General features: G+C 34.3%; 1 protein-coding gene across 2 annotated transcripts in view; it reads left to right on the forward strand.

Moving 5' to 3' along the window:
- Positions 1 to 13,368, forward strand: part of LOC100647815 — a 91,122-nt gene that overhangs the window by 38,470 nt on the left and 39,284 nt on the right. The gene's annotated exons all lie outside the window — the stretch shown is intronic.

Consider the following 13,368-nt stretch of genomic DNA (forward strand, 5'->3'; position numbering starts at 1 on the left):
GGAAGGATAAACTTCTCTAAAAGATACATACATAATTCTTTAAGATTGTTGGTTAGGAATTCTTTCTTCCGAATTTACTTGGTGACGATCCATTTTTCTTTCTTCTGCAAGTAAAAGAACAGGACTATATCCATCCTTAAAAGTTCGTAGCATTCTTTTCTATATTAAATGTTACAGAATTTAAAAACAACTTCCCAAAAATAATCGTTCAAGATATATTTTTAACTTTCATCTCGTAATTGTTGGATGGTTTGTCCAAGAACAGCCTTTGTGTACAGATTTATCGACCGTGCGTGACCCTTGTTTCGGTTCATAAATATGGTGGTTTGTGACTGTTGACGTCCGACAGCCATATTTCCAAAAACGTTTCCGTTCGAAGACGTTAGGTCACGCTCGTATTTTAATAGTCAAGAGACGACTATGTCGCGTAGTTCGCAGATTGACATGCTCGTCCCCGCGAACGACTCCGCAGATTGGGCCTGAAGCGATTAATCACGAACATTATCTTATCGCGAGTTGAATGCTCCTATCAACGATGCGTCGCAAGCAATCCTCCGCTATGACAAGATTGTGCAACATCGTGCGGAACATCAGGCTAGATCCACCAATAATGCAGAAAAGCGTTGTTCCACTTTGCATTAGGCCCGTTTATTTCATCAAGTAATTCAAACATTCGCATTTTAGGCTTATAATTAAGTTTCTTATATTTAAAATTTTTCAGAATGGAAAAGTATTTTTTATATTCTCCATACCCATTTCCTTGTTCTTGTCAGTTGTATTTCATTCGATGTATCTATTCGTTTCTCAATTGGCGAATTAACGAGACTTAATAAGAGACTTATTATTTCATAGAACTATTTGTCTTTTCTATACTAAATTCAAAAACATATTGATTACTACTAAACTCAATTCAATTACTCATTTAGAAAATGTTCGTCGTTTCCCAACAACAAAATCTAGAGTTATCACAACACGATAACATTACGATTCAGTGATAACATAACCATAATAAGCCGCTACAAATTCGTTGCAAACTGAAATTTTATGTGCTTTTTCCCAATAGTAAATCTTAAAAATTACCATTAACGCAATGGACATTTATAAAATGCGGTTAACAAACAGTTGTCGCAACAAAGGATTCAGGAGCGATGAAAGCGCCGCGTAACTACAAAACCATCAATTTGGATAACGCAAGGTCTTGCCATACTTGGCTTCGAATTCCCTAAGTAGGCAGGTATGCGTATGACTAACAGTGTCTCAGCGAGCAGGCGTACGGATCTCTCTGTCCTTGTTTAATGCCTATCGTCGCCTGTAACTCTATCTCTCTCTCGCTCACGCTCTCCCTTACAATTAGCTGTCGGAAGTATAGGAAGGATTACTCACCCAAGCACATTGTTTTCATCGTCCCGTGATCTCGGAATCGATAGGATCGAAAACAAAAACGAGGAAAGTTTAGTCTACCAAAGATTCTTTATTTAATTTGATGCGATCGATATCTTTATTAGGTATATTTCAACGAATTGGAGAAATTAAAATTTCAATAATTCGGAATGACTTTGAGGTGATCTACATTATCCTTAAATATCACCGATACTTTTGATTTTTAACGGTATGTTGAATTCATGAACTTACTGTACATATTGACGAAATTGGTGTACATAATCTTTTAAACCTTCGCAGTCCAAGCACCATTTGACGTTTTATCTCAATCAGTTCATACTCGACGATCTATTTTGAAAATCTATTCATAGTTTAAATGAATTCTTATATTTTCATATATACATTCATTCGGTATCATCTCTATTAGATTAATTTGGAACATAACGAATACATTTGTTGTATTAAAGTTGAGAAGAATCGAATGGAATAGAATAACATGGAATAAAACAGAATGACGTAGAATATAATAGAATGTATTTAAACATATGTAGAACCACGAAGGGTTGAGGCGTGTTTTCATCAAACACCGAGTCTTTTGCAAAAGTGTTGTCGACCATCGAATGCGTAGCTATTTAAACAGCTGCCCCGCGGAATCTCGCATTTGACCTATAATTAAATGCGCTATTTTTCGCCGCACGCTGATTTCACTGCTCGTGTGTTCTCGAGAGTTTCTTCGAAAATTGCGCGCTCGGAAGGTCACAGATGGAACGGAAGGATGATCGAATTTTTTCTCGAAATTTTTCTCTTCTCGTGAAATACGCGTTTACTAGACTCGATCCAGTTTCATCAAAAAACGCTACTTCCGGGAATAAACGAACGTTCCTCGTAAATTGGAAATGGCGGAGGGACTTGACGAAATTGGGCCTGATGTTTGCTGGCCGGACAGTACTCTTAGAATTTACAACACTGTGAAAATACCGCGCTTCAGTGTCTGTGTACATTCAGTGACTCATTTTATTAATTTATTTTATACATGTTCTATAAAACATTCACAAATTTCATTAACATTGTTCATTAACACATATTATTAACATAATATTAATCCGAACATAACTAACATTAGCAATATTTTTTAAATCTTCGATAGGGAATCAAAAAAACATTTTTCATCAGAAAATCAAATAAAAAGATAGTTTTGATATAAGATTGGTTAACAATGTATCAAACTTAAAAATTGCTTCTCTATGCATGATGGAAAATATAACTTATCATGTTCTTCATCTATAAAAATTATATAATGCAATGAATATTTCGTTTAAAAAATATAAAATATATCGAACAGAAATTTAAGAGGTTAGATTATTTTTTAGCTCTCCTGGAGACAGACGAACATGGACAGAGACCGCTTCTGTTGTGAGCCCTTGGATTTGTAGTAACTTTCTTATCGTTTCCAAGGATTCGTCTCTAGATAGGGGAATTCGATGGAGATGGAGGAAAACGGATCGTATTGTACGCGCGTGCGAGACCGCAGAACCCTCGCGCTCTTTCTAATCAAATATTTCGCATCGTTAAGATACGCTTAACGAGCGAGGGGGACGATTTATTTTCGTCCGGCTTGGCAGTGTCTATCATAACATGATTAACTATTCGTCAGCGCCAATTCGCTCTAACCACTAGCTGACTAACTCTTTGATTCTTAATGAACCGAACAAAACAGTAATAACCCTGTTAACTTTAATACTGCAATTCCGAGCATGTTGTAGTATTGTTTATTTTATCTCCAATGACTTACTGAGAAAGTATTACGTTATTATCACATAGCTGAAGGTATTTGAAAGCTTACAAACATTTTTTATCTATATATATACCATATGTGTTATACAATACACTTTGAAATTATATTAGTACCGCAGCAAAATATGACTATTATGATTATTCGTATTGGTAAAGTTTGAAAGTCTAAAATATATAGAAGTTACACAGGGCCGCAATTACCATAAGGCGCATTAGCTTCAAGCAGGGAACCTCACCCTTTATCGCGTTACATTTTGAAACTTAACTTTAAACCTTAATTAGGCCGCATAATAATGTTGTGGCCAGTACTTTCAAAAGTATGAATACAACCTTAAAGTTAGAAAATATTCAGTGTCAGTATATAGAAATCAGCAAATGAATTACACAGTCAATTATTGATTATATTAATAAGCTACAATATTTGGTGGAACCATCTTTAATGCTTATTATACGTTGAAGATGACTGTCCGTCCTATATACATATGAATTTTTAATTAAACATGTTCCAGTACCTAAATATCGTGTTATTTCTGTATATATTTTCAGATTGATTTCAGATTTTACCAATATAATAATGTTAATCGAGTCTCATTACAGTACTAATGAAATTTCAAAATATTTTATTAAAAACACAATACGTACAAGAAAAGTTTTTTATTGTAAATGTTGAATGAGTTGCTGTAGTACTATTTAAAATGCTAGTCAAATATGCCCAAAATACTACTCAAACGTGCACGTTTGTAAATGTTATGAACTGAATTTTCACAATTCCATAGTAGTTATCGATCGGTTGAAAGCATTTATATACGAATTAGAAATATTTCATCGCAACTGTTTGATCCAATATGTAAAGTTATAAATGTACTGCAGATGTTTATACAAATTCATCTTTTTGAGGATATAATTAAAAAAGTACAGACCCGATAGAAAGTCGTTTTATTCATCAAGTATTATGGAAAGTACTATATTTTCAATATTTTATATATTTTTTCATATTATGTGCGTTCTATGCAATTCTGCACTTTCCAGTTTCCTATAAATGCAAAACATTCCGCAGTCTACTTCTAAGGTAGAAGTTTCCCATTAGTAGTTTAGGTTAGGTTCGATGGCGGTTCGAAAAGTATCGTTCCAAGATGGTTGAACGCATCAAAGCAGAGCAATCGGTGTCATAGAGTGGTATACTGCAGTCTTTATTTTCAGTGACACCGGTGTCTATTTTTAACTGGCTTTGGCCACCTTCGAAAGCACCTCCTCATCGAACATTGAATTCGATGTATCGATACTCTAACCTCTCACTATTGATCCTGCAATGTTATTAACTTGTATTTTTCACTCAAATAAAAGAATGTTTACGACTTCCATTCCATAACAAAACGCAAACGAAGATATACTGGCTTACGAAAATATTTGAACACTAATAGAAGTCTTGTGTTAATAGATTATGTGCGTTATACAAAACCTTATGAAATTTCATTTGCATGATAATTAAACAGGATTATCATGACATAGAAGTTAGAAGATATTATTACGAGCATACATGTCACAAAGATCACCTATAGTATCTGAACAATCTATTGCTCATTATACATTAATCAGCTACAGTATCTTTAGCGAGACCAATTTTAGAACTAATTCTATGTTTGTGACCATTATTCATGTTGTATATTAATTCCTTATTAAATAAATACATATATGTTTGTAATAAATATATTGTAGCTTCTATATACATTTTCGAATTGATTTGAAATTTGATCAATATAAATAACCACGACAAACCCTGTCTCGTTAAAGGGCTAATGAAATTTCAGAAAGTTTCGTATAACTAATATAGTATATTCATCAAAATTTTCTATAATAAGTATATACAAATATTTTCGTGAACCACCATAAGCATCTATTGACCCATCGGATGGCCTTAGGTAACCCTATATTTAATAAATACACATGACAAATACATGTAATAATTACACGTGATTTATACTCATCAAAGTATGTCCTCTATGATTTCTTCTATGCATCACCTATGTGTATATTCAATTTAGAGGAAATCAGTGGAACAGAGTAGTAAATCTTGCGTGTACGTCAAAGAAATGAATCCATTCTTTCATTAGCGTGTGGTTGCGCTGGCAAACGTAACTATAAGGTGGTATAGGCATAGCACAGAGTCTCGCGCGGCTCTCTCGTATCCTTTTCCCGTGATTACAATGCAGGGACGTACGATCGGCGGTACTGATAACAGTGTTTACAGAATCTGGCCTGGCGTTATCTTCGCCAGCTTCCGCAACGTCCGTGCTTCTTTCATAAACTCACGCGGAATTTGTTAACCTTCCATTTACGTTGCTTGACACAGATTAGCGAGATTTTCCTTAACTAACCTCTATTTTAACCTTTACGACCAGTAACGACATCCGCACCATTACCACATGCGCGTAGATTTTTTGAAGTTACTCGATGCTTATTTGTCGTGTTTCTGTGAATATCCTATATACGACGGTGGTTAAAAGAAAGTTACAAACTGGGAAATTTAACTCTGTGAATGTTAATAGCTTTTGCACTAAATAATTTCTATTGTATTCGCGATAGTAACATATTTGGAGTATAATTACATTCATTCATCGCTGTTGTCAAATATAATGCCATTTTGCAAAATTATGGTGCCTTTCCGTACCATTTACGTCTTAAACACGTACAAAACAACTTGTAGCTTTTATGTTCATTTCTAAATCTGTTTTAAACTTTATCAATACAATCTCATTACAGTAGTAGAGTAGCAGAGTCTCATTACAGCAGTAGTTTCAACACGCACGATATACATATTCGTAAAAAGGTTTTTACAAATCCTCAAACTCTTTCGCGAGCCATTGTGCGTAAGTCAAAATTATTATCCTTGCAGAAAGATGATGTTATAACAAAGAATTTCAGAACTGTTTGAATAATTCGTTGATCGAATAAATGCCTAAAGTTTTTACGCACGGCATAAAATTTGATCGCGATATGATTTATGAAGTTTAATTACCCTTTAGCGTTTCACTTTTAAGGTTATATACCGGCAGTTGAAGGGAGGTTTGAAATTTGAACAGTCCAGATATGATCAAAGGTAATCTCGTGAAGGAAAAATTCGATTCGACGCATGCACTGGTCGTTGCTACAAAATTGAAACGCGAATAAGCGCTCGCAAAACAACCAATATACGCTCTGATAACTCCACGTTTTCCGATAGGTTAGGTCAGGGACCAGAGTAGAGACTAGAGACAACCTTTCGAATCTCGATATGTATCTATCTATACGATCTTTTTTCTGTTTTGATTCACTGTTCATTGCCACAGGATGAGGATACTTTTGTTTTCTTCGACAGATATTTTGTTTATAAAATATCAAATACTGTACACGCTTCCTGAAACGTGCTTTTATAGAGAACAAATTTTATCGATTATTTTATGATTTATTTATTTATTCGATAACATTTTAAACATTAAATATGAAATATTCTTGCACAGGGGCTATCTTACACTTTCAGCAATACTTTACATTTTGTATATCACAAGCTACAACTAGTATTAATAAATATCTTTAGGTAACATGAACGAATTTAGTAAAGAAGCAAATGATGTTTTGAAAGCAAATTTTACTATCTGATGTAAAGGCTGTAAAATTATAAAAGACCAGTTTATAACCTAAAATTTGTAACTTGTCAATTCTCAGTAATATTGCTAGTTGGTAAATTACTGTGCAATGATCATATCGCTAATTGGATTCATTATCTCTTATCATGATGGTTACATAACCTCTACATTGACGATTAAATACTGTTGCTCTGTAGCGCGATTAATATTCGTTTTTATTCGATTGAAAACTCAATATCGCAACTTGTCCGAATTCACTATTATTATTGTTAAATTATTGCGTTGGGGGGCTGTGATATTTTAAAAAATAAGCGTAAAATACCAAAGTATTTTGTAAGAAATTCGTCGATCGTTATAACACGATATAAACATGACGCTGAGTCTCTAATGAAAACGGTCGAACGCAAGTGGAAAGCCGTCCTCCGTGTCGCCTCTCCGGCTTTTCTTCTCTTTTTTCCCCTCGCTCGTTTCCCCACCCACCCTCACTCGACATTCTCCCTCATTCTCCTTCTGGCTCCATCGACTTTTCTAGGGATCTCACGGATAATGTATAGCTTTCATTCCTAAACCATACAACCCATGTTCCCGCCGACTCGTAAGTTCTAATAAACAATAACTTTGGTTTGCAGTAGTTGCGTGGAACATTTGCATTTCTCTTCCTCCCCGTCATTTCTTTCTTTCTTTCTGAATTTGTAAATGAAACCGAGGAGATATTATGCGAGTTTAAAATTACGACAGAACATGCAAAAGTTGTTTGAAAATACAATGACGTGCGAAAGTATTCGAACACTTATAGTGGAACATTTTCATGAACATATGGTGTATGTTGTATGAAATATTTTGAAATCTTAGTAGCACTGTAATAAATAGACTGCGAATATCTACAGAAATTTATTTTTTATAATGGTACATAAAGAGAGTAGCAACTAAAGAGAAATTTGTTTTTATATATTTTTGCATATTATACTCATTCTGTGCTTTCTTGCATTTTTAAATTTTCCCTAAATAAATAAAAATCTACAATCTAGTAATTAGACTCGATTATTGTGATTAAAATTTTCTATCAATTCGGCAAATATACATACATATATAGAAGTTAAATAGATAATTATTGCAAACATACGCTTATACTAAAAAATTAGTATACGGCATCAACAGTGATCCTAAACATACAACTACCGCTAAAGATAGTGAGCCAATGCAGTGGTTTATTAATGTAGTGAATAATTCGCTGTTTAAATATTTTGATTATTTCTGTGAAGTGTATGCTTGCAATAAATATCTTATAACTTCTATATACATTTTTAGATTCGTTTCGAATTTTACCAAGACAATCGTGATAATCGAATTTCGTTACAATAATAAACGTTTGAGACGTTTTATATAACATACATAATATATTGATAAAAAAATGTACAATTTTTTAACTTTACCGAGCTACTATACAAATGGTTGTAAGAATATGCAACAAAATTTCACTTGATAACCGTCTGATAAATCAGGGTATCGATTAAGAGTACAAATTAAAATGTTCGATTTTACGAAGCGGAGAGGTTAGGATCCAGTTTCGTCCAGCGCAGACGGAAAGAAGTGAAAGTTAATTTTTAACCGACCGTTACAAAAGCATAATTGCACAGTTAGCCAATCGGGCGATCATTGTTTTGAACGGAATGATAGATGCCATCAAACTATCATTAAAGTTGTGGTTACGTAATTGACTCGCGTCGAGCGTCAGAGTGGTTTGCATCTTTCTTGCGGATAAGCCCGTATGTGTATTAATGTGTAACGCTACCACCGCTCGCTCGTTATTAATACATGTCGAAGAACGTGTGCCAGCGATCATGATTTATTGTCAGTCAACCACTACCATTTATGTGTACTCTGTCAAGATTAACTTCTTCGTTGGAAACGCATTCATCACTTACACAGATCGTAATTAATATCAGGCTTTAGTTGATCATCCAAAAGAATTGTATTTTCATCTAGTATATGTATTTTCTTTTTCAATATGCAATAGCTCCCGGAAGTATTATACGAACTATTTTAAAATTATGTTGTTTTCATTATCATATTTGTCACCATTATATTATTAAAGTTTAAAATAAGTCTAGAGATACCCAAATGTATTTAAACATTTTAAAGTCAATTATCCATATTACCTATATTACGAAAGCTCTTGATATTTAGTGGAACCATTTTTAAGACTCATTATGTATTTAAGATAGGTGTACATGATACACATATACTAATTTTTAACGAAGTGTCTTCCAATTTCCATATATATTTTCAAATCGGTTTCAAACTTTATCAATATAATAATAATAATAATCAAGTCGCACTATAACGCTAATGAAATTTCAAAATGTTTTAAATAACGCATGCGATACATCCATAAAATTTTCCTATGTTAGATATTTCAACACCTTCATGAGTCACTCTATATCGATAAAAGTGAAAGGTGTTACAAATTCTACGTTTGATCGGAATCTCTAAAAATACTTAATAAATTCATTCTCGACGTATCTCAAGTACTTTTTAAGTTTCGTTAGTCATGAAAGCACGCGAATATTTCAGTCGAACGTGACCTTAAAAAATGAAGAAAAAGAAAGAAAAAGAAAAGAATCAGGCGTTTTTGATAGTGTGATTCGGGTAATACGAGCGCAATAGCATATCGAGCATGAGACCATCCATGCTGATCGATCTTCCGGCATGGCGCGACTAACTGTGAAAAGCTGGTGGCGCCGACAGCGCCGCCGTCGTCGTCCTCGTTCTGTCTTCATCGGTTTTCGGTGTAGTTGGTGTCGTTTCGTTCGTGTAAACACAGTGTGCGGTGTGTAGTCGTATCGTATCCCTCCTTCTCGCGACCTCCTCCGATAACGAACGTGTTTTACGCACCACACCAAAATAATCCGATTACCGGGCCAAGCTGGCCTTTAAAAGGCGCCTTCAAAACGGGAAAAGGGCGGGAAAAAGGGAGGTCTTTAACCTCTTTGACTCGCTTTGCCTGTTTTACCTCCGATTCCACGTCAAGTTTTAATGAACTCGTCCTAGCCAGCTTCGTCTAATCAGATTCCTCAATTTGGGAAATCGCCAACTTGAACTAAATCACCATGATGTTTTGGTGTATTAATTTATTATTATTTATTTTTTTAAATTCATCTCTTTCCCCGATTCGTCATTCTGTGAAATCAGAAGCGCGAACTGGATTCCCTTAATCCAATAACCGATTACTCATTTCTTAAATCACGAACTTCTACAATTCTAGAAGTTATCAAATAAAAATATAATTTAATTTTCGTAGAGATTCTGATAGACGTTGCATTAGAAGCTAGATCTCTAAATAAAGAGATTGTATCCGAGAAAAAGATATTTTATTTTACGTAAATAATAATATTTCAATGTAATAGTGTATTATTTATTTTTTTATTTTCTTTCAAAATTCATATTTTGTCTGGTATTGAAAGAATTTCAACAGATTCCGATGCATTCCGGGAATTCTCTACCACCGTAGAATTTCTTGGTCTACCTGAACACCGTTTCCGGTTTGTTCACACGATAAGAGTCAGGAATCTGTGTTTTAATCGATGGCCCCCGCGGAATTCACAACGACGCGGTCGAGTTAATAAAACGTTTCAATTATTTATCGACCCTGCTCGCTGAAATTAACGAGTCGCTATTCGATATCGGATATTCGAAATAATTGCCATTGTGTCCTTTAAAAAGCCTCTGGATTTATAGTGTCTTCCGCTGCACGAATTTTCAGTTAATTTACATAACGTTAGGTGAATGTCGAACTGGTAAGGTAAGGGTCACTTTTAACGCGATCCGTACCGAGATCGAAGCTTCCCCTCTGGAATGTGACGTTCCTTCTTCTTCTTCTCTTTTTAATATATTCATTGTTCAGTGAGCTTAGCGATGAACGAGATCTTCAATTTCCAATTTCTTTACGTTACCATATTTCTCCAGAAAGTTCACGATTTTAAATGTACTTTTATGTCTACTAATACTTTCTAATATTGCAAATAGAAAACTACAGAGGGAAAGACGCGATAAATCACATTTCCCGTCGTCTGCAGCAAAACAATTTAGAAACTCCGTACTTACATATCCTTTTATTTAATTTTTAGGCTAACTATATATATATATATATATTTCTCCATTCTGTCGTGACTTTAAAAATACTGCTCTTGTCATAATATTAATATGCTGAAAGACATTGCGTGTCTCAATATTTTGACATTTTTGTCTTCTTCAAAGTTTCGTCGATGATAGCTTTTAATTTAACCTGCTCTTCCCTCTTTTATCTATTTTATACTAAAACAGCTGTAAGGTGATATTGAAATAAAAAAGATCAACAGAATTATACTTGTCTTTGTTGTTTAATTAAATTATAAATACAAATATTATAATTATGTTTTATTTAAAAAAACGCTTATTAATACTTAAGTTATTGATGTCTAAGTTAATTAAAAAATTTAGAGATCATGAAATACTTTTATCTTCTTTGAAATTCTTATAGAGAATTATAAGCAACGATTAATGAAATGGACGGTGATTTGACGTTGGTCGGACATCATTTTTAAATGAAGCGCGCGCCTGAACGATCAGGAGAATAGAGGAAGTGGCAAGTGGCAGGTGCGCGCGAAAAAACGACCACGACCGATATCTTCGGAACGCCTGTTTATCGATTTGCCAGAAGACCGTGTACAATACCTCTTACTACACAACCTGTGTTTCCACGAAGAGCACTGTGATCAGATTTCGAAAGATCGTGACTTGTTTACTCGAACGCTACTAAAAAATAAGCATTGGATAACTGTTATTTTCCGTCTCCTTTTAATTACGTCTTTCACGCATCTGTTTAATGTTATTAAATTAAAATGTTGAATTTTCAATGGAATATAAACAAATTTTAACCACGCCAAAGACAAACATTATTTAGTGGTCACTGTAGAGATTATGTGACCCTTGTGACAGGAGATTATAAAAACTTTAAGATTCATATTAGGGATATCTGGACTGTTCTACAATATTTAGGTTACAGATTTTTTCCTTAGGATTTTACGATTTTTTATCAAATAGGATAATCAGATGATTTATTATTTTTAAAATCTTATTTTTTTTTTATTATTATTGAAAATTGACGATGAAATTTAGGAAAAGTTTAAATGTATTATATTTTTGTAGGAAGGTTCTCTTTCCTTCTCGAACATTTTCTATTAGCCAATGCCAGATTTTATTCCTTAATCGCTACACTTCTACGTTCAACTGCAAGCAGTATTTCTTAGCATATTCAACATACGGCACACAAAATCGAAGAGGGGTTCCTGGTGGCAGAAATCGATTTTTCTATATCGTGTACTCATTTATCCACGCGTCATACGTAAGAAAATAGGAAATCCCGATGACGCGTAAGTTCATGTCTTCCGCATTGAAGGTGTTAAGCAGTTTTTTTGTAAAAGTACATAACAAAATATGATGTAATAAAACGATTTCTAAAAAAAGCTACAAATCCTTGTAACTTGTGACTTGTAAAATTTCCCCAGTCGTATTGACTCGATTGTCCAAGGCGGCTCTCGGGTTAGTTGATAGATGATGTAATATTAATACTTGAAAAAGATATTAAGGGAAAAGAAACAAAGAAGAAGATGGCGAGAGAGAATTTAGTGATCAATTAGCAATAAAACAGATTGCAGGCCTTGGAGAGTTTACAGTTCTCAAAAGTCCCAGGCCCTCTATCAGTAAAAGAGGTTAGTAGCCATGGTAGAAAATAGGGGCTGGCACATAGAGAGCAATGGAGCCGAGGTTCCATTGAGAACCGTCAAAGCAGCCCCTACAATCACTGGTGGAGGCAGGTCGAGGGTGCACCTCGGTTAACCCCGTATATACGCTATTCGAAATAATAATTTCCCACGTGTTATTAATCCATTGTACGCTTCGCTCTCCAGCAAACAAAATCTTCGATACCTCGTGTTGATTTAATTTCAACTGTTTACGTCCATTGCCGTTCAACGCGATAAAATTGTGGTTTTCTTTCCTTCTTTATCACTAAAGTGCGGTTACTTATTATATCGTTTATCTTATATAAGGCATTTACATAAAAATATATGTTTTTTTGTGAATACATTATGTGTTTGTACAAAACATTTTGAAATTCCATTAATAAATCGCTGTGTAACGAATTATATAGAAAATTGTCACTCATAAAAATCAATAATTCGTCGTCGGTCTCTGAAAGTTTAATAACGCAAGGGAAATGCAAAAAGGACGGGAGAAATAGAGAAATGGTAGCAGGAAGGAACTAAACACGCTTTCCAATATTTACGAATAACCGCACCCGATTAACTGGAAAGCCGAAAGCGAACGAGTGTTTGAACCACTGCCTGGAGGGGGCGAATTGACCCCCGAACCGCTATACACGCTTAATGTAACGGAGGCCAGTGAATTACAAAGTGGCTCAGCAATCATAGTCAAGAATAAAATGTAATTGCTAACCTTTCGTTTAATGTATTATATTAAATAATCCGTGTCTAAATTAACCATGTATCTTTTTATTTGTATACATTTATAT

The sequence above is a fragment of the Bombus terrestris genome, chromosome 11, assembly GCF_910591885.1.
Source record: "Bombus terrestris chromosome 11, iyBomTerr1.2, whole genome shotgun sequence".
Taxonomy (NCBI): domain Eukaryota; kingdom Metazoa; phylum Arthropoda; class Insecta; order Hymenoptera; family Apidae; genus Bombus; species Bombus terrestris.